Source organism: Brienomyrus brachyistius, unplaced genomic scaffold (assembly GCF_023856365.1).
Source record: "Brienomyrus brachyistius isolate T26 unplaced genomic scaffold, BBRACH_0.4 scaffold168, whole genome shotgun sequence".
NCBI lineage: Eukaryota > Metazoa > Chordata > Actinopteri > Osteoglossiformes > Mormyridae > Brienomyrus > Brienomyrus brachyistius.
Genome location: NW_026042443.1, coordinates 167,363 through 192,138, shown reverse-complemented (window position 1 = coordinate 192,138; position 24,776 = coordinate 167,363).

Below are 24,776 nucleotides of genomic sequence, written 5' to 3'. Positions count from 1 at the left end.
CAATAGATGCAAAGCTGACCAGATGTTCTTCTCTACCCAACGTTCATGGTACGGGGACTGATTTCTGTGGGTAATATATCTATTATTCCAAATAGGTACCAAGTTTGGACTGAAAAATAATAAGAGCATAAGAAATTTACAAACGAGAGGAGGCCATTCAGCTCATCAAGCACGTTTGGGGAGAACTTAACTAATAGCTCAGAATTTTTTAAATCTTATCTAGCTCTGATTTAAAGGAACCCAGGGTTTTAGCTTGCACTACATGAACAGGAAGACTGTTCCATACTCTAACTACACGCTGTGTAAAAGTGTTTTCTCAAGTTCAGTTTAAAATGTTCTCCCACTAATTTCCACCTATGGCCATGAGTATTTAAACTAATATTGAAGCAGCCATTTGGCTGAAGAGCATCTCGACCTGTTAGAACCTTGCAGGCTCATGATGGTCATTGACAAGAAAGGGCATTAAACTTGGCAAAAGTGACCGTAAAGAATGGCAGATAGTTTGTTATTCTTTATATAAATTCAATAACTAAGTCTGCTTTTATTATTGTTTCACTTGATAGGAAAGAGAGAAAAATCCATCAGTTTCTTTTGTTTTCGTTTGTGACTAATTTTCTCTAAAAATGAACTTACTTTTAGCAAAACAAAACTTCTGAATTCATTTTCCCAGTCTGTCAGTTTGCACGCACACACACACACACACACACACACACACACACACACACACACACACACACACATAGTCAAATGCATTCATACATGTATATATATATAATCAGGAGTGGTACTTTCACCACGAAATGTCACTCATGTGCACTGTCTTCGCGTAGTGAACCAGTTTTCAATACAATGGTTAAAAAGGCTCAAACCTTCAGTGCCTCGTTGTGCCATCTCTACCAGTGTTTTTTGCAACAGGGAAAATACAACTTGTATGCTGGCCTTAGAAGCACAACTTCAAAGAATAGCTGCCATGCTTCTGTCTAGCATGGCAGAGGGAGTAAAACGGTATGGGACTGCTTTGGTGCTGGTAAGGTGGGTGATTTACACAGAGTACAAGGTGCAATGAACCAGCAAGGTTACCGCTCTGTTTTACAACTCATGCCACTCCCTGTGGTCAGCACTTCTATCAAGCAGCAAGGCTGATTCAAAGCACACTGGTGAAAGATGAGGAATCCAGAGAACTGTCCTGCTTGACTGGCCTACAGAATCATCACATCTCCAGCCTATCAAGCTCATGTGAGACCAGCTTCACCATGAGGTCAGAGAAAATACCAAGCCAGTCCCACCTCTGGGAATAGCAGGATTGAAATTTCCCCTAATATTGTCATAAACGGACAGCTCTAATGGCAAAGGACTGCAAAGCTGTAATTGCTGCAAATATAGTTTTCATACAGTTTGATTAATTGAAAATGAAGATGAAACTTATTGCAATATTTATTATATCACAAAGCAGAAGGCAGCTGGGAAAAGTAAAAAAAGAATCACCCCAGATGGGACTTAAAACCACGATATCCAGCTCAGAAAGTCAGGGCCGTGGGAATTTGGCCAGTGGGGCAACCGGCAGACCTGAGCTTATGACCAGGACACTTGACTCACAATGGAAGCTCAGAAAATTATAAGCAAGCCTGCAAAAGTGACATGAATGGATCTGTGGTAAAATGCATCTTGGGGCCGAGACATTATCACTCACAGTTCAGGAGAAGATGACATCCATCCATGGATCTCGGTCAAATGCGCTCATTGAGTTTCCGCTATGCCTTTATCATTCAATGTTTGTACTTAGCTATAGAGTGGCAGGAACACAAATGAATGGGGAGTTTAAAAAAAAAAAAACATTTGCATTACAGCAATACGTCACACATGACTATGTAAGGGAATAGATGAAACCCTGCATACATCACTATACCAAAGCAATTCAGTACAAAGTGCACTGACATGATTCATATGATTCCTGGTTTATTTGGAAAATTTAGGTCCACCATCAGCTAGGTGTTATATTTATGATGCACATTGATGACACCATTTGGCTGACACAATATCAGACTGAACTTATTTTATAATTTTAAAGGTTTAAATATGGTTCTGGGTGTTGGACATCCTGTCAGCCTTCCCCCCAAGAGAGAGTAAATGACTGCAGGGCATTACAAAGGTCCAGAATGGATTTTTCATTTACAGGTGTCTTCTTTGCCTCTCGTGACCAGTATCTCACTCCGGACCAGTGGTGGATCTCGTACTCAGCCACAGAGAATGGGTCCTCCCGCCCAGTGGATCTCCTCATCCCCTCAGCCACTGATTCCCTCCAAACTGATGGGGTAACTATGGTTGGCAGAAGTGGGGTTTGTTGTTCACTGTCATCCGTATTTACGTATCCTCACTGTTAGGCCTCTGCACACCCATTTCTTTTGCTGACCTGTTGCACAGAAACATTTCTCTTTATAGTAAACATGATTATAGAAATTATTTCAATGTTGCTCAGTCAGTGAGAATCATTTACATAGTGTTACATAGTTTGTGGTTTCAATTAATATCAGACTGACTCCAACTCAGAAATACATATGTTTGAATTCTGACTTCTGATTAAAGTCTGACTTTTTCTTTTTATTCTGATAATATTCCTTCACCGCCCCAGCATCCATGTCTCCATTACTGGTGCCAGCCTGGTTGGAGGAAGGTGTTTTAGGTGAAGATCCTTCATCTCCCCATTCGATCACCTCATCCCATTTATCCCAGGCTGCCCAGTACTCGTCATCAGCCCAGCTCACGGCTTTTTCCATTCGCCTAGTGCTGAGAGGAGAAACAGCTTTCTGTCAGACAGGTTATATGACAGCACACCAGACAACAGTAAAAACTTCTTAAAGACCAAATACATAAGCTGGTTCAGTCAAGTATTTATATTAAATAACAAAACATGGTACTATTACCCAAGCATTATCAAAGTAGATGCCCATCATCAAACGCCTCCCCCGGTCATACAGTATCACCCAGCAAATGTTATCCACTTAATGCCAACAAAGGGTAGGGTGAGTGCACTTGACCTTCTGAACATGGTAACTGGTATTTGTTGCATCCATCCATCCATCCTACTGGGTCGCGGGGGGTCCGGAGCCTATCCCGGATGCAATGGGCACGAGGCAGGGAACAACCCAGGATGGGGGGCCAGCCCATCGCAGGGATCAAAGCATCAGATAAATGTAAAAGCATTAATAAGATATTCCTACAGAGCAATTTCTAATAGACATGGCAGTGCCCTAACATCTCATGTAATAAACCCTTTGGCATCATCTGCTGCCTTATTCAGCCTAAACCAATAGTCCAGAGGATCCTCCCTAGCATCTGACTTGGTTGAACAAAAATCTGCTGGAGGCATCCCAGAATGCACAGTCAAATAAGAATGCTGCTTCAGGACACTAAGGACTGCATCCACATCTCCAGTGGCAGTGACAGTATCATTACTATGCAGCCATGCTCTGACCACATCTCTGGCACATCCCATCAGTCTGCTTGTGCCTGCAGTAGGGATGGGTGAACCTAAGCATTCAGAGGTTTCCCCAGCAGATAGACTATTTGGCATCTTAGAGAGGGCACTGAGGTAGAGATTGGTAAACAACTTCACAATATTATTCTTAACCTGCCAGATCTGGATTATCCCCTCTGTCAGAAATCTTGCAGGCAGAGCCCACTTGAAGCAGAGCCGAGAGGTAGGGCTACATAAAAACAAGTGGGAACAAGTGCGAGACCGGTATGTTAGAGCCCGGAAAATGTTAGTTGTGAAACGAAGCGGTGATCCTGCTGACCTGATGTTTTGCCTAGCAATTATCCACCGTCTGGACTGGATGAAGTGTCACCTCAACCACAAAACTACTGAAACTAATTTCCCTAGAATTGACACGGTAAGTGTTTTTTTTACTTATTGTTTGGAATAACATCCATCCATCCATCCATCGATTTTCCAAACCGCTTATCCTACTGGGTTGCGGGGGGTCCGCAGCCTATCCCAGAAGCAATGGGCATGAGGCAGGGAGCAACCCAGGATGGGGGGCCAGCCCATCGCAGGGCACACTCACACACCACTCACACAATTTAGCAACTCCAATTAGCCTCAGCATGTTTTTGGACTGTGGGGGGAAACCAGAGTACCCGGAGGAAACCCCACGACGACATGGGGAGAACATGCAAACTCCACACACATGTGACCCAGGCAGAGACTCGAACCCGGGTCCCAGTGGTGCGAGGCAACAGTGCCAACGACATGGGGAGAACATGCAAACTCCACACCTGATGAACCGGTGATGCCATTCTAAACTCCTGCACCACCATGCCACCCCAGATTTTAACTTGATTTATTTAAAATATTTCCTAGAATTGCGTATACTAAATTCAACCCAAAAAAGCGAGTGCAAATTATTACATCATTTAATTTGAGTAAATTCTACAGTTTATTTATTTGCAGTTTACGTACTGAATTACAGTGCATTGCAGCATTTTATCGGCAAGGTTCTCATAAATATTGCCCTACTTTCTACAGTATTGTACTATTTTACTGATAAACAGTGTTACTGTGATAATTTCACTGTTTATTACAGCAGGGGTGCAGATTGAACCCACAACCCTGGAGGTGTGAGGCTACAGTAGGAGCAATGGGCCACTATTGATACTGTGAGAAATGATGTATTTTTAATCATACACTATAACTGATGTGCCGCTACATTGCTTGTGTATGCTCTGCACCTTGCCTTTCTCCCTTACTTGTCTTTCTTGTTCTCCACACCTTGTGAGCTTCAACATGAGCTGATTGATTGTTTTCTCCTGGAAAATCACTAGAATGTGTCCTTGGCTTTGGAAGCTAAGAACACCTTATTTTCAGGGAGAGTCCTGTAATATTTATTTTAATAAATTATTTTTATTGATAAACCTTCATACTGATAATCCTCTTTTAGTGGTCCTAAAAAAACATTTCACGATTCAGTAACCCTACTTGTTCAATAGATGGCAGTGTCCATGGACGTGCTATGGAAATTGCCGGTAAAATATAAAGCTCGTTTTCCACTTTAAACGTTTGTCTGACTGAAATGACCACATGTTGTACATATGTTATTGTACTATACGTCTAACCTTCAGCGTTATATACCACACCTACCTCAGTTATCTGCAGCAATAAAATATGGATGTGTAATTGGACAGCTGCAAGTTAAGTTGTAGAATCGATTATTTTTCTAAATGTTTATCTGTCTGATTTTACAGTAAAGTATGCATGGACGCATGGTACAATAAGGTGTGAATAAGTTGAAAATATACATGAAATATTATAAAATAATAAATATGTGTAAACATTTACGGCTCCCTGGAAATGATCAGTTATCATGATAGTACAAATAAGCAGTTATCCAGACATCCCAAGTCTCCCGCATATTGACAGCGGCTCCCTGATGCCCCTAAATTAAAAAAAAAATATCCTGGAAACTAGAGCAAGCAAACAAGAGCATGCACGCGAGACAGTAGCACACACGAATGAGCAAGTAAATGAGCTAGGAATGAGCGAGAGAGAGAGGGATAGAGAGAAAGAGAGAACGTGCGTATGTGTGGATCCCTATATGTGTGACTCTTCATGTAGCCAGTGCTAGATTGTAAACCTGATTGGTTTACTTAGCCATATAAGCCAATCATATTTCAGTGCGGGCGGGCCTTTATTTAACTCCCAGAGAACCGAAGGTATTGGTTCCATGGAGCGTCACGGCGGAGGGAGAGTGTCTCAAAAAACGAAAATATAAAATGCATTTCACCACAGACTACACAAAAACGTGCCCTTGTTTAATAAGGATGAAAAATAATGACAATGTTACGCGCTGAACTGTTTGCAACAGTGATTTCAGCATTGCTCATGACGGTTTAAACGACTGTAAAAGGTACGTCCAGGTGAGTTTAACAAGTGTCATTTAATTTTCTGTATTATTCAGGTAAACACTGGTTAGACACTTGGTTAGTTGTCATGAAAACACCAAACTTCCTGAAGGCTTTTGTAAAGTAGCAATGGAATATAATTAAGGAATTTACATATAGTAAAAGAATAATCTACTTATATTATTGTCAAAATAATACATAATATTGGCCGTCGTAATTCAGTGCGTTGACTAGAGAAAATTAATGAATTTTTTATTATCATATATTCATGATGAGGCAATACCGAAATTCTGTTCTGTAAAATTAAGTTTGTTGAAAGCTAAATAAATTGCTGTGCATAGGATACAGTGAAATGAGGTTGGTAAGAGCTTTTTTTTAACGTAAGTACGACTAAATCTCATTATGGCGACGCGAGTCGGTCAGACATAAACACGCGAGAGTCTGACTGCGGTCAACGACGTTGTGTGGCGCCAGCCGCAGGCGGTTGTCATGGTTACTTTGCCCCCTTCGCGCCCTTTTAGTAAGACATGTCCGGCGTTCGAGCTCCGGCAAACAAAACTAAAGCCGGATTTATTTAGATAATTTCTGCTTAAACTTTATTAAACTAATACATGTATGTTCCGTGGTAATTTTTGTACTTATCGATGTAGCTGGGTTTCGATAATTTAGAAGTTAATTGCGACTTGCTAGTTGGAAAACTGTGTTTTCGTTGGTGTACCTCTGGGTTTTTTGTGTCTGTTAATCTACTACAGAAGTTTACATCGTTTTTGATAGTGAGTCAGACATACCTGTGTATTAATATGTTTTTCGGGTTGTGTGATTTCCATACATGTATATAGTTGCCACTTGGTTTACCATAGCTTGGTGTTAACTACAGATCTGATTTGGGATTCTGAAATTGCCCTGGTGTGCAGCACATGTCACACTTCTGTGTGTCTTCACATGTCTTCTGATTACTGGTTGCATTTACAACATGCCACATTATATATAAGTCACGGTATTTTGTGTGTCAGGTATAGAGATGAATATTATTTTTTAGGATAAATTCAGTTAAACTAATTGAGAGTTAGCTGTAGTAAGCTGCCCTACACACAAACGCTGTGACCCCAGAGGTAAGCTGACATGTACCCAAACACCCTGATCGCAGAGGCAAGCTGCGGTCTACCCAAACACGCAGACCCCTCAGGTCCAGAATGACCTGGCTCACAGTCACGCAAATGTCCTAACCCCAGAGGTAGGCTGCCATCCACCCAAATGCTCTGATCTCAGACAAGCTGCTGTCCACCCAAACACGCAGGCGCCTCAGGTAAGCTCACATCCACCCAAATGCCCTAACCCCAGAGGTAGGCTGCCTTTGACCCAGCCCCCTGACCCCTGAGGTAACCTCGCTTCCACCTAAACACTCTGATCTCAGAGGCAAGCTGACATTTGCCCAAACACCCTGATCACAGAAATAAGCTGCCATCCACCTAAACGACCTACCCCCAGAGGTAAGCTGACATCCATCTAACTGCCTTGATCCTAGGCTGCCCCAGTACGTCTAGGTGGTGACAATCCATCCTACAGGGTTGACATGATGTGCTTTCCTGAAGCACACAAAGGACACCTCGGGTTTTATGTAAGTTTGCTTTCTTTTTCTGTGCTTGTGTTTTATTTGGTTTGGATTGTATTTAATGGCATGTACAGAATTTACTGAGCACTTTTTTGGTTGATCACTGTTGGCACATATTCATCAATATTAACATTATTAACATTTTATTTTATCTGTTGTGCTGTTTATTTTGTGATTGACCTATTTTATTCCTAAGGTTACTGATTTTATGTGTTTTAGGAAAGTGTATGATGCTGTTTTAGCCCGACCCTTGTGCAGAGTTTGGAAGTCTGCGGGTATGTTCCTTTTTGAACTTTTTCTTTTTGTCTTAACTTTTTATTGGCATGCATGTAAGGTAACATTTTAATTGTTTTATTGGCCATGTAATTGGATTTTAATGGTGTATAATTGTATTTGCTGGTGGAATTGCTCTTTTGCCTGTGTTAAGGGTAATAGTTCTGCAGGTAGTTCTATTTGTTAAATGTTTGATAAATAAAATTCTTATTGTACTGGGTTGGCATTGATTTGCATGGTGTTTCAGCCTTTTAGATTGTGATTTTGTGTCGGCGGGGTGCAGTCTGCGGGTATCGCTTCTCGGCCTTTTGGCTAAAATCAAGTGGATTTTACTGACTTTTTACCGGTTTTCACGGACTGTGTCGGGTTTTTTAGAGGAAGGCACGGTTAACCTAAGGCGTGACCAGCAGGTGGCTTGACCGCCGCTGCCACGGGGCGACCCGTGCCTTCCTTGGTTTTTAACGTAAGTACGACTAAATCTCATTATGGCGACGCGAGTCGGTCATAACTACTACTGTTTTTAGTAGGCTGGGGATCCCGCAGTGGCTGGTGGCTTGTCCGCCGCCCTGCTGGGCGAACTGGTGTTTTTATTTTTAGCTGGTTTTATAGTTTAGCTCTGCTCGACTCATCCCGGATTGGCGGACGGCGGACGTCGAGACCACGGCGGCGGAAGGACTCTGCTCCAGCGGCGACGTCGGTGGACCTTCCCGGATGGCAACGGCCGGCGGACCATCGAGGAAGCCCTTCAGCGGGCCGTGGCTGGTAGCAGGCGGGGGCCTGCGGAATACCGCCCGGTTCTGCTGGAGGGCTGAGGGGGAGGTGGGCACCTTCCCCGACCGGCTGGCCTTCATCCGGGAGGTGGCCTTCGAAGCACTGGGCCTTCGTATGGAAGATGTTCTTTGCGTACCGCGGAATGGCCCCTTCGAATTCTTTGAGGTCACCTTGTCCACCGATGACAGCTGCAGCAAGGTCCTGGAGCGGAGCAAGGAGGGGGCCCAGCACCCTCTCCTTAGACGGTATACCATCGAGCCTCTGTGGTGGCCCGACAAGCGGGTTATTACTGTCCACTGTTTTAACCCGCATGTTACCGCCGAGTCCGTCTGCTTGTTTTTAAAAAAAAGTATGTGGACCTCCTTCCTGGCCACAGGGACATCCGGGATGAGCTGGGGATCTGGACTGGCCGACGCCAGTTCCAGGCCCGCCTGCGCCCGGACGCTAATGGGGCAGGCGGTTTTAGCCACCCCCCAGCCTATTTTAACCTACAGGGAAATAAGGCATACATTTTTTATTCTGGACAGCCTCCCTTCTGCCGGCAGTGCCACAGCTTTGGACACACCCTGGAGGGATGCGCCAACCTGCGCCGCCGCAACTGCCTGGAGTCGGGGCACATGGCCAGGGATTGCAAGGGCCCCCGTCGCTGCAAACACTGTAACGGCGAGGACCATCTGGCTCGTTCCTGCCCACAGAAAAAGACTACATATGCCGACGCTCTGTCGGGTAACAGAGCAGTCGGCACGGAGAATGGTGGGGGAGCTCTAGCCCCCACGACTGGGCAGGAACAGCCGGCGACGGGGGCAGGAGGAGAAGCCCTGGTCGAGGTGGAGGAGGCCCCTTCGAGTGCGACACCAATGCAGGAGGGGTCTCCGAACAAGGTGGAGCAGCTCGCCCTGGCTCTCGTTGGAGGGTAGACAGGATGCCAGCTCAGGCCATTTTATTCGTTCCTTTAAACTTGTGGACGGTTTTAAAACATGCAACCCCAGCATGCCGGGCTTCACCTGGCATAATAGTCGCGGAGCCAGCAGCCGCATCGACTACATTTTAGCTTCACCCCCCGTTGCTTTTAAAAAGGTGTCCCTCTCCCCACAGTGGCCCACTGACCATCTGGCAGTGGAGGCCACTGTCTCCATAGACGCCCTTGTATATGGGGGCGGCTATTGGAAAATGAACCTGCAGATCCTGGAGGAGAGAGATTTTAGACACCTTTTTTTAGATCACTTCTCCGAGTGGCAGAAGGACAAGCCTACCTTCCCCTCCGTGGCCGAATGGTGGGAGAGTGTGAAGGACAGCATCCGAACCTTCTCCATGCAGTACAGCAAGCAGCGCAGGATGGAGAAGAAGTTGCATTGTTAGTCTGTGATGGGGGGGTGAGAGGTGAAGGCTTAATCCAAAGTAGATTAGTGGGTCTCATTAGGAACAGTGACGACCTGCCCTGTAGAGAGGAGATGAAGAGACTGGTGGGATGGTGCAGTGACAACAGCCTGATCCTGAATGTGGAGAAGACCAAGGAGATGATCATGGACTTCAGGAGGAAACAGCCCAATCATTCAGCACTCAACAGTGCTGTGGAGTTGGTCAGCAGCGTCAGATTCCTGGGGGTGCAGATAACTGACAGTCTGGACTGGTCACCAAACAACATCACCGGTTAAACGGGCTCAGCAGCGTTTGCACTTCCTGCGCCGGATGAAGAGAGCTTTCCTCTCCCATCCTCAGCACCTTCTACGGAGGCACCATAGAGAGCGTGCTGACCAGCTGTATCTCCATCTATTTTATGTTCACTGCAGCCCACGCTGTTTGCATCTTGTCATTGTTGACTGTGTGAAAAATGTCCCTAGAGAGAGATAGAGGATACCGCTTCCATCAAATTGACAGGTTGGGTCAAAGGTCACGGGTCAAAAGTTCACTTGTGGGCGGGGCTTGGTTGTGGTGGTACGATGTGACGTCACGGGAGAGGGATTTATTTATTTATTATTATTTTAATTTATTTAATTATTCATTATTATTTATTTTAAAAATTATAATTTTATATTGAGGAGAGTGCTTACGAGTGTCGGGGTTTTTGTCGGGCGCCGCCGCCGGGGCTGAGCGGGGTGGGTTACCTGATGGAGCGTGAGCGTACGCTGTGTCTGGTGCGGTACTGTGGTAAGGTCCCCACGGCTTTGGATAATCCGCAAAGGACTCGGAGAGAGCGATGCCGGAGAGCTGAGAGCCGTGCTGCGCGAGTCTGAGAGAAACTCTGAGAGAATGAGACTACAAGATAAAAGCATATGGCACCAAATTGGAATCAGTAGTCTTTAAAAGAATAAATGGACTAGCAACTGTCTCTGGGGGAGCACCCCCGGTTAGGTACTATTAAGCACATTTTTAAAAACTTTGACAGAATAAAGTCTTAGTTATTTGAATAAATACGTTTTTCAGTAAATGTTTATTCACGCGCATGCGGACAAACACACACACCCTGGAGGTCAAACTAAAAAAAAAAAAAGTTGATACAAACTACAGTTGTATTGGACACGCACACAAAAACACAAAAGAGTTTGCTCAATCAAAAAAACAAACATATATAGTTCACGTTTTTTATTAAAATGTATAAGGATTGTTTTGTTATAGCGAAATTTTAAATTAATATGAGTGGGATATAAGTCATTTAGGCAACACGATTTGAGGAAGAACCTAAATAGTGGCTAGAAATGACCGACCAGGCAGGCAGAAGTGTGCTTTCCTTATCTCACAAGTCATGGAAGGGTGGGATGGGGGACACATAAGTGTGGGGTAGGAACTGTGGAATCAGGCAGGGGTGTAAGAATTTAGGATATAGTCTTGTTATTTTAAAGAAGGTGTACATGATTATTTAATTACATTTAATGGCAACCAGTAAGCTGCATTTAGCACCATGCTGCAAATACACATTAAAAACTTTAAAGAATGGTAATATAACTTGACCATAGTTTTTAGTTACACAAATATTTGTAAGACGTAACATGAAAGTTTTTCAAAGTGAGATGTACAGATGTTTTAAAATGTAACATGAAAGTTTTTAAAAGTAAGATGTACAAATGTTTTAAAATGTGACATGAAAGTTTTTCAAAGAAAGATGTACAAATGTTTTAAAATGTAACATGAAAGTTTTTCAAAGTAAGATGTACAAATGTACAAATTCACATAAACCGGTTAAAAAGAATTTCCCCAGGAACAGAGTGTTTGTACTGACAACCATGTGTCAGTGGCAGGCCGATTTATGCGACATGCAAGGGCTGGCGACGTACAATGATGGGTTAAAGTATCTGCTTGCGGTGATTGATGTTTTTTCCAAAAAGGCCTACGCGTGTGCGTTAAGAGACAAGACTGGGGTGGCAGTGGGTGTGCGTTTGTATGTATGTATGTGTCATGCCCTGCTCGTCGGCTCCTCATGTGTGCCACGCCCCCTGAATTCCCACGTGTGCTTCCCTGATCGTTTCCAGCGTTGTCTGATTTCTTTGCTTAGTCTCGTTGTATTTAAGTCCTGGTCTGACCTGTTCCCTTTGTCTGTCATTGTGGATTCGGCGTGGGTGAATGTTTCCTGGTCCTGTCGTCCCAAATAAACCCCCGTTAGCCCTGAATACCGCCTGTTTTCAAGCAGAAACTGCAGTGTTAAAGGGTCCAACAATATCAAGGCCAAGTTTCTTCCATGGTCCATCAGGCAGCGGGACTGGTTGCAAAGGAGCAGGGTGAATAGAAGCTGTTTTATCATTAACCTGGCAGAGTATACATGAAGCAATGCAAGACTGAACTTGTGAGTCCATCTTTGGCCACCAGTAGAGGTCGCGCAGACGTTGCTTTGTGCGGACGATTCCTTGATGACTCTCATGTGCAAGCATGATCAGTGCGTGTCGTAAGGAGAGTGGCACGATGAGTCTTGAGCCTCTGAGGATGTAGTTATCCTTGACGGAGAGCTCATCTCTGATCTTATAGTATAGGGCTAGTACACCACTTACTGATTTAACCGATGGAGGCCAACCACTTTCAAGTTGTGAGCGCAGGGCTGACAGTTCAGGACAAGAAGAACAAGCAGAGTTGAAGTCAGCCACTGGAAGGGAGCTTAGGACAGCAGAAATATGTGCCACCATCTCGGGTTCTGAATCTGAAATAGAGTCAGGAGGCGCAGGCAGGGGAAGGCGCGAGAGACAATCAGCCGTATAGTTCTGGGAGCCTGGTCGATAGACAACATCATAGTCAAAACATAGCAGGCGTGCAGACCAGCGGGCAACCCGCATACCAGCCCGACCGATTCCCTTTGTGCTGAGCAGTGTTGTCAATGCCTGGTGATCTGTGCGGAGAGTAAAACGACGTCCCCACAGGTATGTTCTCCATTTTTCTGTAGCCCACACACAAGCAAGTGCTTCTTTTTCAACAGTCGAGTATTTCCTCTCCGTTTCAGTCAGTGTGCGGGAAGCGAAAGCCACAGGCTTCTCTGTGCCATCAGGTTGTACTTGTGCAAAGACAGCTCCAAGTCCATAGTCACTTGCATCTGTGGAAATTACCGGTCGTAGAGAAGGGTTAAAAAGAGCAAGCGCAGGACTGTCCACAAGAAGTTGCTTAACTTCCTCAAAGCTGCTTTGTGCTGCAGGAGACCATGTAAATGTGTCTTTTTCACTGACACAGGCACGCATAGGAGCCACAACCGTCGCAAAGTTAGGCAGAAACTTTGAATACCAGGACACTAGGCCCAGAAACGATCTCAGGGCAACAGCGTCAGATGGAGGAGGGGCTTTCAGGACAGCATTAATGTGTTCTTGGTCAGGAAGAATGCCATCTACAGTAATGACATGACCTAGGAAGCGTAGGGAGGTTTTCCTGAAGTGACATTTGTTCTCATTGAGAACCAATCCAGCCTCCTTCAGCTTTTGGAGGACAGCGTTGAGGTTCTGGTCATGCTCAACAGGGGAGTTGCCATAGACAATAAGGTCATCCAAATAATTTTGAACACCTGGAAGACCGTTGAGAATGTCAGCCATCATTTTCTGGAAGGCTGAGGGGGCTGATGTGAGGCCATAAGGAATTCTGCAGAATCGGAACAGACCATCATGTGTGATGAATGCTGTAAGGTCTCTGCTATCTTCATGAAGAGGCAACTGGTAGTATGCATTAGCCAGATCGATTGTAGAAAACAGCTTTGCACCTTGTAAATTTGCAAGCAGTTCATCCACATGAGGTAGAGGGTAGCAATCTGTGACCACAGCCTTGTTTGGTTCACGGAGATCTGTGCACATTCGTATTCCACCAGTTTTCCGTCCTGTAACTACAATAGGCGAAACCCAAGGTGATGCATCAATTTTCTCAATCACACCAGCTTTCAGCAAGCGGTCAAGTTCAGCTGAGACAGAAGCTCTTACAGCAAAAGGCAGGCGTCGTAATTTCTGGCGTACTGGTTTAACAGTGGGGTCAATTTTCACCTTATGCACAAAGTTTTGTGCACAACCAATGTCTGGAGTAGTAGGGATGCAGGAAGCGGTTGAAACAGTCACACAGCTAACAGCACTAGCAGTAGGGATACAGGGAGCAGATGCAGAGTTTGTGGTAAACACGGGAGGGAGGGTAGTGTTACCTTCAATGCAGATGCTTAAGGCTTTCATGAGATCTCTTCCTAAAAGAGAAGTGCCCTTCTTCACCACGTAAAATGTAACTGGGGCAGTGAGAACTCCTCTACTCACTTTGACTTGTAGGCAACCAAGCACAGGAATTCTCTTCCTTGTGTAAGTCACTAGCTGACTAACAGGTGGAAGTAGTGGTGTGTCATTGAAATACTGAACATAGATGTGGTGTGGCAAAATAGATACTCCTGATCCTGTGTCAACAACCATTTCATGCTCTTTGGTAAGAGAAGCAGGAGTACTGATATTGATTTTGCATGTAAGTGTATGTGGTGCATGGCAAGTGTTGTTTAAGTATAGCACAGTCAGTTTAGGTAGCTGAATCTCACGTACATCACTTGTCTTGGATGAGCGACAAACACGAGAAAAATGTCCAACTTTATGGCAAGACTTGCAAGTTGCTTTGGCTGCAGGACACTGAGAAGAATTAGCCAGATGTGTGTTAGAACCACACCTGAAACAGCTGCGGGAAGATGTAGTGGAGGCATTGAATGGCTTATTAGGATGAATGTGCTGTGTGTATTTCTTTTTAGTGAATTGTGAACGAGGTTGTACAGCTTGCACTGAGACACTGTCCTTTCCTGCTATTGTTTTTGCTTGTTGAACAGCAGATTCTACTTGTGATGCGAGTGTTAAGGTTTTGTCCAGTGTCAGATCCGATTCGAGCAGGAGCCTCTCTCTTATTCACATGTTCAATCAGCTGATCACGGATCATCTCATCGGTTTTATCATCAAATCCACATTTTGAAGCGAGATCACGCAATACGGCCGCATACTGTATAATAGTCTCGTGAGGTGCTTGTTTTCGCTGTCTGAGGGTATGTCGTTCCACAACAACGTTTACTTTAGGTGTATAATGTTTCTCTAAAGCAGTGACAGCAGAGTCAAAGGAGTCACCTGTATCTGGTAGCGAGTAGAAAGTCCGTTGTCCCTCGGCTCCGAGACAGTGGAGTAGCGTAGCTCTCCTGCGCGCTTCAGGCCAAGCATTTCCCGTTGCATTAATTACCAGTAGGTAGTTCTTGAAAATCCGCATCCACATGTCGAAAGGTATCGGGGGCTCTCCCGGGCACGGCAAAAACATCGGAGGTGCAGGCACGTTTCCAGCCATGGTGAGTCAGCAAAAAAAAGAAGAGGTGAAAACACAAAACTCGTCGCCAGAAATGTAGTGTAGCACTCGAATAACCAGGCCAGAGAATATACAAATGCTGTTAAACGAAATGCTATTTACTTAACAAGCATTACATCAAAAACATCAAGGTAGCACAGCAGTACGGATGTTCGTATTCGTCTCACTCTACTCATCACACTTCTTCCTTTCTCGTCTCTACAGTGTCTGCCTTTCGACACTGCCACCTAGTGTTCTAAGGTTGTAATAAGTCAGTGAACACAACAGCTAGGTTTGCTAAAGCTAAACTTTAGCGGTGCGCCCTTATCCAACCTCCAACCTTGGATAAGGTGAGATGCTTTTATTGTCACTGTGAAAATACAATGAGATGTAATTTGGAGCAAGCCTGTAGACGCCATAGTAAGCATAAAACTACAGACTAACACTTACAGAGTATAAATACAGATAAAATACATATAAAAGCTAAAGATACATAGACCAAAAATAAAAAAGAATAAAAATAAAGAAAAAATTCTGGTGCTAGAAGCAAAGAAACCAGTAGCACATTGTCAGATATTACACAACAAAAGCGTAGCATTGAAAAGCTCCAGGCCGCTGTGCCTGCATGCATTGCCATTTTGGTTTTTGACTCTGTTTACGTTGGAGTGGATGAGTCAGATGGCTGAAGATAGATTACATCACTGCCATCTAGCGGTCAGGGGTTTAAATGCCAACAGAAAATGAAAAAGTCTGACAAATTTTTGAGCTGATTAGCTGTGAATTTTGTAAAACAGCAGAGGCGGTTGGCTGGAGATGCACTAATGATCGGCTTGCAGGTAGTAGAACAATGACCAGCTGAGTCTTTCCTCAGTGTTTCTACTTTAAATAGCAAAGGGTATCATAACACACTTTAGAGTACTTGGTGCTTCACTCATTCTTCTATCTTGGTGCCATGTTTCACCATCTCTATCAGTGTCATCAGCATCAGTGAAAAGGTGTCTGGGATGCTGACCTTAGAAGCAGAATTTCAAAGAAGAGCTGAGGAAAGGGGGGCAAAACACCCCCCTTTGAAAACCTCTGAACACTGGGGATAAGAGCCTTAATGAAGGAAAGATCAGCAATTTGCTGTGAAGCACTTAAACTTGGCATAAGAAAAGAGAGACAACATAGCAGAGAATGGTTTCAATCCATCGACCTCTGGGTTATGGGCCCAGCACACTTCCTCTGCGCCACTCTGCTGCACAGTCGGGGCTGGGTGAGTGTTTTCTTAGTGTGTCCACTTTAAACAGCAAAGGGGCTCTGGACACACATAATGGTACTTAGTGCTTCTTTTCAGAGACCCCTAGGTTATAAAGCCCCTGTGAGGTGCAGCATGAGCCTTCCTCAAGCGATGCCTGATTTAACCATGACAAGCAGGTAAAAGCTGTTGGCCATAGACAAAGTGAGACCCAGCAGAGGACATGGCCGTTCTAAGCCTCAGACCTGGTATGGTGATGAAGCTTCCTGTTACACTTTCTACTGCCTTGGTTCATCGCAACAATCAATATGATAAAGAGAAGGAGTCATCCTAGATGGGACCCAAACCCACCCCTCCACTTTGGGATCCCCAGTACATAATGGGGGGGGGGGGGCATAATGAATTCTGAAGGTCCCCGTAGCCCTGGGAAGATGCCCAGTACGGAAATGACAGATGCTAAAATAAATGCTAAAAACTCAAATGGCCTAATTGTCAGTGTTTGTTATAGACACCTAATGTAGCTGCAGAGGAAAGCAGAATGTTGTATGACGACATCAGGATTATGAGTAATAAAAATGATGTGGTGGTTATGGGTGATTTTAATTTACCAGGGATACAGTGGGACACAGTCTCTGGCTCTTCTGTAAATGAACTGGAGATGGTGGAAGTGGTACAGGATTGTTTTTTTACTCAGTTTAATACCCCTACCAGGGGAGAAGCCATTCTTGATCTTCTTTTTTCTAATAACCAGGATAGGATTGAAAAATTAGAGGTTTTAGAACCACTGGACAGTAGTGATCATAACATGGTTAAATTTCAGGCTAATTTTCGTGTCAGAAGAGTAAAATCCAAAAGAAAAAAATATATTGTGAGGAAGGCAAACTTTAATGGTATGAGACTGAAACTAGAAACTGTGAACAAGTTAAATAGCAAAACGGTTGACTTCCGGTTTGATAATGTGAGGTGAAGACGCGTGTTGACAGAGCTCCCGATATTTTCTGATAATACATAAACTAACAATCCAATTTAAGTAATCTAAAACGTTTTATAAGTGTAAAATAAGTGCTTAGTACAAAGTTATTGATTCGGCAAGATGAGCAAGCACAAAGCAGCAATAAATACCCCGCCAACAACGAGAACCAGCATAGCTAGCAAATTAGCTATGATGGCTAGCGCAGGGAAACCTGAAGAAACCCCAGCGGATAAAGACGGTATCTCAATGAGCCAACTGATAAACGAGTTAACAAAGCAACGAGCTTCGATAAAAGAAGACATCTCAACTCTGATTCAAGAGTCCATGGTGCCGCTTCAAGCATCGGTGAATGCTTTAACGGAATCGTTGGCAAGTTTCCAGTCCCGCCTGTGTGCCACGGAGACACTCGCGAGCGATAACTTCTCGGCGCTGGTTGCGGCCGAAAAAACTATCAAAATTCTAAAAGAACAAAACGCAACGCTTCTAGATCGAGTTGATGACTTGGAAAACCGGTCACGGAGAGCAAATCTCAGGATCTTAAATGTTCCAGAGAACAGTGAGAAAGGCCAATCCACTGTCAAATTCGTGTCTGAGATGTTAATGGAAGTTATGGGACAGGACGTTTTTGAAAAGCCTCCCGAACTAGAGCGAGCGCACCGATCGCTTGGTCCAAAGCCACAGGAAGGTAGACCTCCGCGGCCACTGGTTATATGCTTTCACAGGTTCCAGGAGAAAGAAAAAGCGCTAAGATGGGCCAGACAGAATGAAGCAAAATACAAGGGCTCGACTTTGAGGATTTATCCTGACATCTCCGCCGATCTCGCCAGGAAACGCGCTACGTTTAAAAATATTAAACAGCTGCTGTGGCAGAAGAATGTGCGATTCCAGCTGCTTCACCCTGCACGGTTACGAGTTCGTCATGACGACGAAACACTCATTTTCAACACGCCGGAGGAAGCGCAGCACTTTTATGATCAACGGTTTGCTACACGTGAATAACTCTTCATACCGTGGCAACGATATGGTGAGGTGCAGAAAGGCCATTTTGGCTTTTAGGTAGGCCTAAGAAACTATGATAACTTAAGATCCCTTTTCAGCATACCATTATTTATCTTAATTTAAATGCATTTTCTGTTCTAAGATGGTTTATATGCTCTTCGCTGAGTTGATAACTGCTATGCCTTATTTGCATAATCCTTTGGTTATATTCATCCTAGATTCTTGAATTAAGGTTTAATTTCAAGCAATAGGTGTGCAACTTCTGGTTTAAGGTGATTTATTTATGTTATTGATTTTATATCTGATAACTGTTAAAGCAATGCACTTTATTTAGTTGAACTAAGTTACAGATTCTGCAATAGTGTTCATAATGAAAAACTGTGGATTGGCTAAAAAGAATATATGCCTTGCATTTATATTAAGGTTATTATGCAGAACTGCATAATGAACCTGTTTATATGCTTGATTTTACATTTAATGCTAAATTTGACTACTTCGGGAGCTCTGGGAGAAAAAAAAAAAAAAAGAAGGAAAAAATTGATATCTATGGACGTGGACTATCGGGAGTTGAGAGATTGTTGTAAGCTGCGGTTTGTCTTTGTTCGACAGACAAACCTAGAATGTAATATAGTTGTTGTTTTTGTGTTTTTTGTGTGTTTTTTTTTTTTTTTTTTTTTTTTCCCCCCCCTGTCTTTGCCCTCCTCCCATCACCCTTTTCAGTCACAGACAGAGGATACATATAGACAGTTGTCAGATAAAAAATGTCAGATATGGCCAACAAAGTGAAAAGTACTAGAGGGTCAGCAGTACGCTTTGTTAGTTGGAATGTTAGAGGGTTAAATGGACCTGTAAAAAGGACTCGTATATTTGCGCATATGAGGAAACTGAAAACAGAAATAGCCTTTATACAAGAAACACACCTGCGTATCGAAGATCATAATCGACTCAGGAAAACTTGGGTTGGCCAGATCTACCACTCCACCTTTACCCATAGGTCTAGGGGTGCAGCCATTTTAATCAATAAAAAGGTACAGTTTACTGCATCTGGAACGATTTCAGATCCCCAAGGGCGGTATATTATTGTATCTGGTCATCTTTTCAACACGCCAGTTGTTCTGGTTAGTGTCTATGCACCCAACTGGGATGACGTTAACTTTGTGAAAAAAATTTTTTCCTTGTTACCAGATTTGAACATTTACCATCTTATACTTGGTGGAGATTTGAATTGTGTGATGGATACAGTTATGGATCGCTCCAACCCTAAAACTGTACCTCCTTTGAAAATGTCTCAAATCTTTGCTGGATATATGACTCAAATTGGCTGTGTGGATCCATGGAGGTTTTTATTTCCTGAAAAAAAAGAATTCTCTTGCTTTTCACATGTCCATCAGACATACTCAAGGATAGATTATTTCTTTACTGATAAAAGGCTTATTCCGGCAATAGAAAACATAGAATACTCTGCTATTGTTGAATCAGACCACGCCCCCGTAATTCTTGATATTCGTTTTTCTTATAATTATCCAACACGGCCAATATGGAGACTGAACACAACTTTACTTTCAGATGCAAATTTCTGCCAATTCATATCGTGTGCGATTGACAATTTTATACTAACTAACAAAACAGACTCTATATCACCATCATTATTATGGGAGACATTTAAGGTTGTAATAAGGGGAGAAATAATATCGTACTCTGCCTCACGTAATAAAGAAAAGAAGCGAACGCTGGAGAAACTTATTAAATCTATACAGGAAACTGATCGTCAGTATGCTATGAACCCAACAGAAGAATTATCTAGAGAAAAACTTAGTCTTAAAACGAGATATGATTTACTATCGACAGAAAAAACAGAGCGTGACTTAGTTTTCACCCGTGCCAGATTTTATGAACATGGAGAAAAGGCAGGTCGTCTCCTTGCCCAACAGCTAAAGAGTAAATCAGCATCTCGGCTTATTCCACAGATTAGGAAAACATCACAAGAAATTACAGTAGATCCCCAGGAAATTAATTCTATCTTTCATAAATATTATCTAGATCTGTATACTTCAGAAGTCCCACAGAACGACTCTTTTATGACGACATTTTTGGCTAAAGTTAACCTACCCACAGTTAGTGAAGACCAAAAGAATAATCTGGATAAACCCTTACAACTTCAAGAGATAGAAGACTCAATCAGAGCTATGCAGAGTGGTAAAGCCCCGGGACCGGACGGATTTCCCGTCGAATTTTATAAAAAATTCTCCCTACAATTGTCACCTTTGCTTCTAAATATGTTCAATCACTCTCTTGATCAATCAAAACTACCGCAAACTCTTACACAGGCCCATATCACAGTTCTCTTGAAACCAGATAAAGATGCCCTTGATTGTAGTTCTTATAGACCTATTTCCTTACTAAATGTAGATGTTAAAATTTTATCTAAAATACTGGCTTCTAGAATAGAATATATAATACCAGATATTATATCACAAGACCAAACAGGCTTTATTAAGGGGCGCCACTCTTTCATTAATATTCGCAAACTTCTTAATGTTGTGCATTCTTCTGCGTCAGAGAATAATCCTGAAGTGATTATTTCTCTAGACGCAGAGAAGGCGTTTGATAGAGTTGAATGGAACTATTTATTTGCAGTATTAGATAAATTCGGATTCGGATCAAAATTTATTTCATGGATTCACTTGCTTTATCATCAGCCAAAGGCAGCAGTAGTCACAAATAAGATAATATCAGAATATTTTTCCTTGTCCAGAGGTACACGACAAGGATGCCCTCTTAGCCCCTTACTATTTATTTTGGCTATAGAACCATTATCATCAGTACTTAGGTCATCACAGTCTATTAGTGGTATTAAAAGAATGGATGTCGAATATAAAGTCTCGCTTTACGCAGACGATTTATTATTGTATATATCTGACCCACTATCATGTGTCTCTGAAGTTGTGAAAATATTAAAAGAGTACGGGAACTTTTCAGGTTACAAATTAAACTTCTCTAAAAGTATATGCTTCCCTATAAATCATGTGGCAGATCAGATTACAGATAGAGACTTGCCTTTTTGCATATCAAAATCAGGATTTAAGTACTTGGGAATAAATATTACTCGTACATACACTGGTCTGTTTAAAGCAAATTATAGTCCCATAATTAAAAAACTTGAATCAGATCTTCAACGGTGGAGTGTTATATATTTGTCCTTAGCTGGTAAAATTAATTGTGTTAAAATGAATGTGTTACCGAGATTATTATATTTGTTTCAGAGTCTTCCAATTTTCTTGCCAAAATCCTTCTTTCAGTCAACCAACAGACTGCTGTCTTCCTTTTTATGGGGGGGCAAAAAGCCAAGGATACGTAGAGAGTTTCTTGAGAGACCTAAAAAAGACGGTGGATTGGCTCTCCCAAATTTGTTAAATTATTACTGGGCAGCAAATTTGCAAAAAGTTATTTATTGGTTTCAGTCTCCACATACAGAATGGTGTGAAGTGGAGGCAAAATCTTGCAAATCAACATCACTGACAGTGTTGATTACAATGGAGTCACCATTCTCACCCTCGCAGTTTTCCTCAAATCCAGTTGTAATTTCAACTCTCAAAATATATAATCAATTTAGACAAGCATTTCAACTCACAGACTTTTCCCTGGAAACCCCCATATGTAATAATCATCTTTTCCCAGCTGCCAAGCTAGATGCTACTTATAAGCAATGGAAGCACCTTGGTTTAGCTAAATGTAGTGACTTTTTTATTGGTAATATTTTTGCTAATTACAACGATCTGATACAAAAATTTAATCTCCAAAAGTCTGACTTTTTTCGTTTTCTTCAGGTTCGTCACTTTATTCAGGCCCATTGCTCTGAGTTTCCTCAAATGCCCTCTGAATCAGGACTGGACCTGGTTCTTAAGGCCCCTATACACCTCAAGGGCCTAATTTCCAGAATATATAACGTTATTATGACACTTAAAAATATATCAATTGATAAGATCAAAACAGAATGGATAGGAGAGTTAGGAATTGACATATCCAGGGACACTTGGGATAAAGCTGTTGACAGAATAAATAGGACTTCTTCTTGTGCACGACTTAGTTTGATTCAGATGAAAGTTTTCTATCGTATTCATTATAGTAAAATCAAACTGGCTAAAATATACTCAAATATAGATGAAACATGCGACCGTTGCAATGCAAGCAAGGCTGATCTAACCCATATGTTCTGGTCATGTTCTAAACTAAGACAATTTTGGCTTTCAATATTTGACATTTTAAACTCTGCATTTAATTTAAGAATTCACCCTAACCCGATAATGGCTCTGTTTGGTGTCACAGGTGACGACATTCATATAACTAAAGAAAAAGAAAATGCCCTGGCATTTGCAACATTAATAGCTAGAAGAAGAATTCTTTTAGAATGGAAATCACCAATGACACCTAAACTGTCACTATGGCTTAATGATATAATGTCATTTCTAAAAACTGAAAAAATAAAATATTTTCTTAAAGGATCAACTAGAACATTTTACAAAACATGGGATCCTTTAATAACTTATATCGAGAAGAATGTACTTCTCCAACTTTGAGCCCTCATCTTTGTCCCCAAAACAGTTTTATATCTTTTTTATTTTTTATTTTTTTATTTTTTTTATTATTATATTTTTTTTTTTTTTTTTTTTTTTTGTTTTGTTTTGTTCAGTCTTATGTTGGTTTTGATTTTGTGTGTAAAAAACAAAAAAAAATGAATGCCTTTGACAGTGTTTCTAATACTGAATGCTTTCAATGTACCTTGTTCTGATAAAGATATAATAAAAAAAAAAAAAAAAAAAATAGCAAAACGGTTGAAGAGGCATGGGAATTTTTTAAAAGGACAAGAGGACTTCATACCTGTTACCAGCAGAACTAAATCTAGGAAACTACAACCAAGGTGGTTTACTAAGGAAATTAAGAATAAAGTCCGGGGGAGAAGGGCTCTCTTCCACAAATGGAAGATAACTAATGATTTCAAAATAAGGCAGGAGTCTACAGGTTGAGTTAAAAAATGAATGACAAGTATGACATTAAAAGTTTCTTCCAATGTTTTATCTCCAAAAAAGCTCTAAAAGCTGAAATCACTAATCTACAGGATAGTAAGGGCTTTATAATTGAAAATGAAATTAATATAGTAAATGAATTTAATGATTATTGCACATGGGTGTTCACAGTAGAGAACACAAATAACTCACCACCATGTAGATTCATTGAATTATTAGATTTCCAGAAGTCCTTAAGGTCAAAGCTACAGGGTTTTTACAAACTGTATCAGCCTGGATCAAAAACTGGTTTACAGACAGGAAGCAGTGGGTAGTTATTAGAGGCACAATGTCACAGTGGGCCTGCGTTCATTGTGGGATACCATAGGGTTCAATTTTAGGACCACTATTGTTCCTAATTTGCGCCAATGATAGTGACGTCAATACATACAGTAAAATGGTTAAATTTGCTGATGACACCAAGGTACGTGATGTAGCAGATACTGATCTAGCAGCGGAGAGGCTACAATAGGATTTAATTAGCAACTGGGCTGATACCTGGCAGATGAAATTTAAAGTAGATAAATGTAAGGTTATCCATGAAAGGAGCAGAAATATAAAGTACAGATATTTTATGGGTTCCACTGAAATAAAGTTAGCTGATTGTGAGAATGACCTCGGTGCGTATGTTGATGCTTTCATGTTCTACTCTCGTCAGTTTGGGGAAGCAATTAAAAAGGCCAATAGGATGTTAGGTTACATCTCTAGGTGTGTGTAGTTTAAGTTAAGGGAGGTGATGCTACAATTATACTGTACAATTCCTTGGTAAGACCCCACCTAGAATATTGTGTGCAGGTTTGGTCACCATACCTTAAAAAGGACATTGCTGCCTTGGAAAGGGTGCAACGTAGGGCTACAAGAATGATTCCTGGTCTTAGAGGAATGTCTTATGAGGAGAGGTTAGCTGAACTGAATCTGTTCAACCTCTAGGAAAGAAGACTAATGGGGGACATGATTCAGGTATATAGGATTCTAACAGGTCTGGATGCTGTTCAGCCAAATGGCTATTTCAATATTAGTTTATATATTAGAACTTGTGGCCATAGGGGGAAATTAGCGGCAGGACATTTTAAAATGTATTTGTGAAAGCACTTCTTTACACAGCGTGTAGTTGGAGTATGGAATAGTCTTCCTGCTAGTGTAGCCCAAGGTAAAACCCTGGGTTTCTTTAAATCAGAGCTACAGTAGATAAGATTTTAACAACTCTGA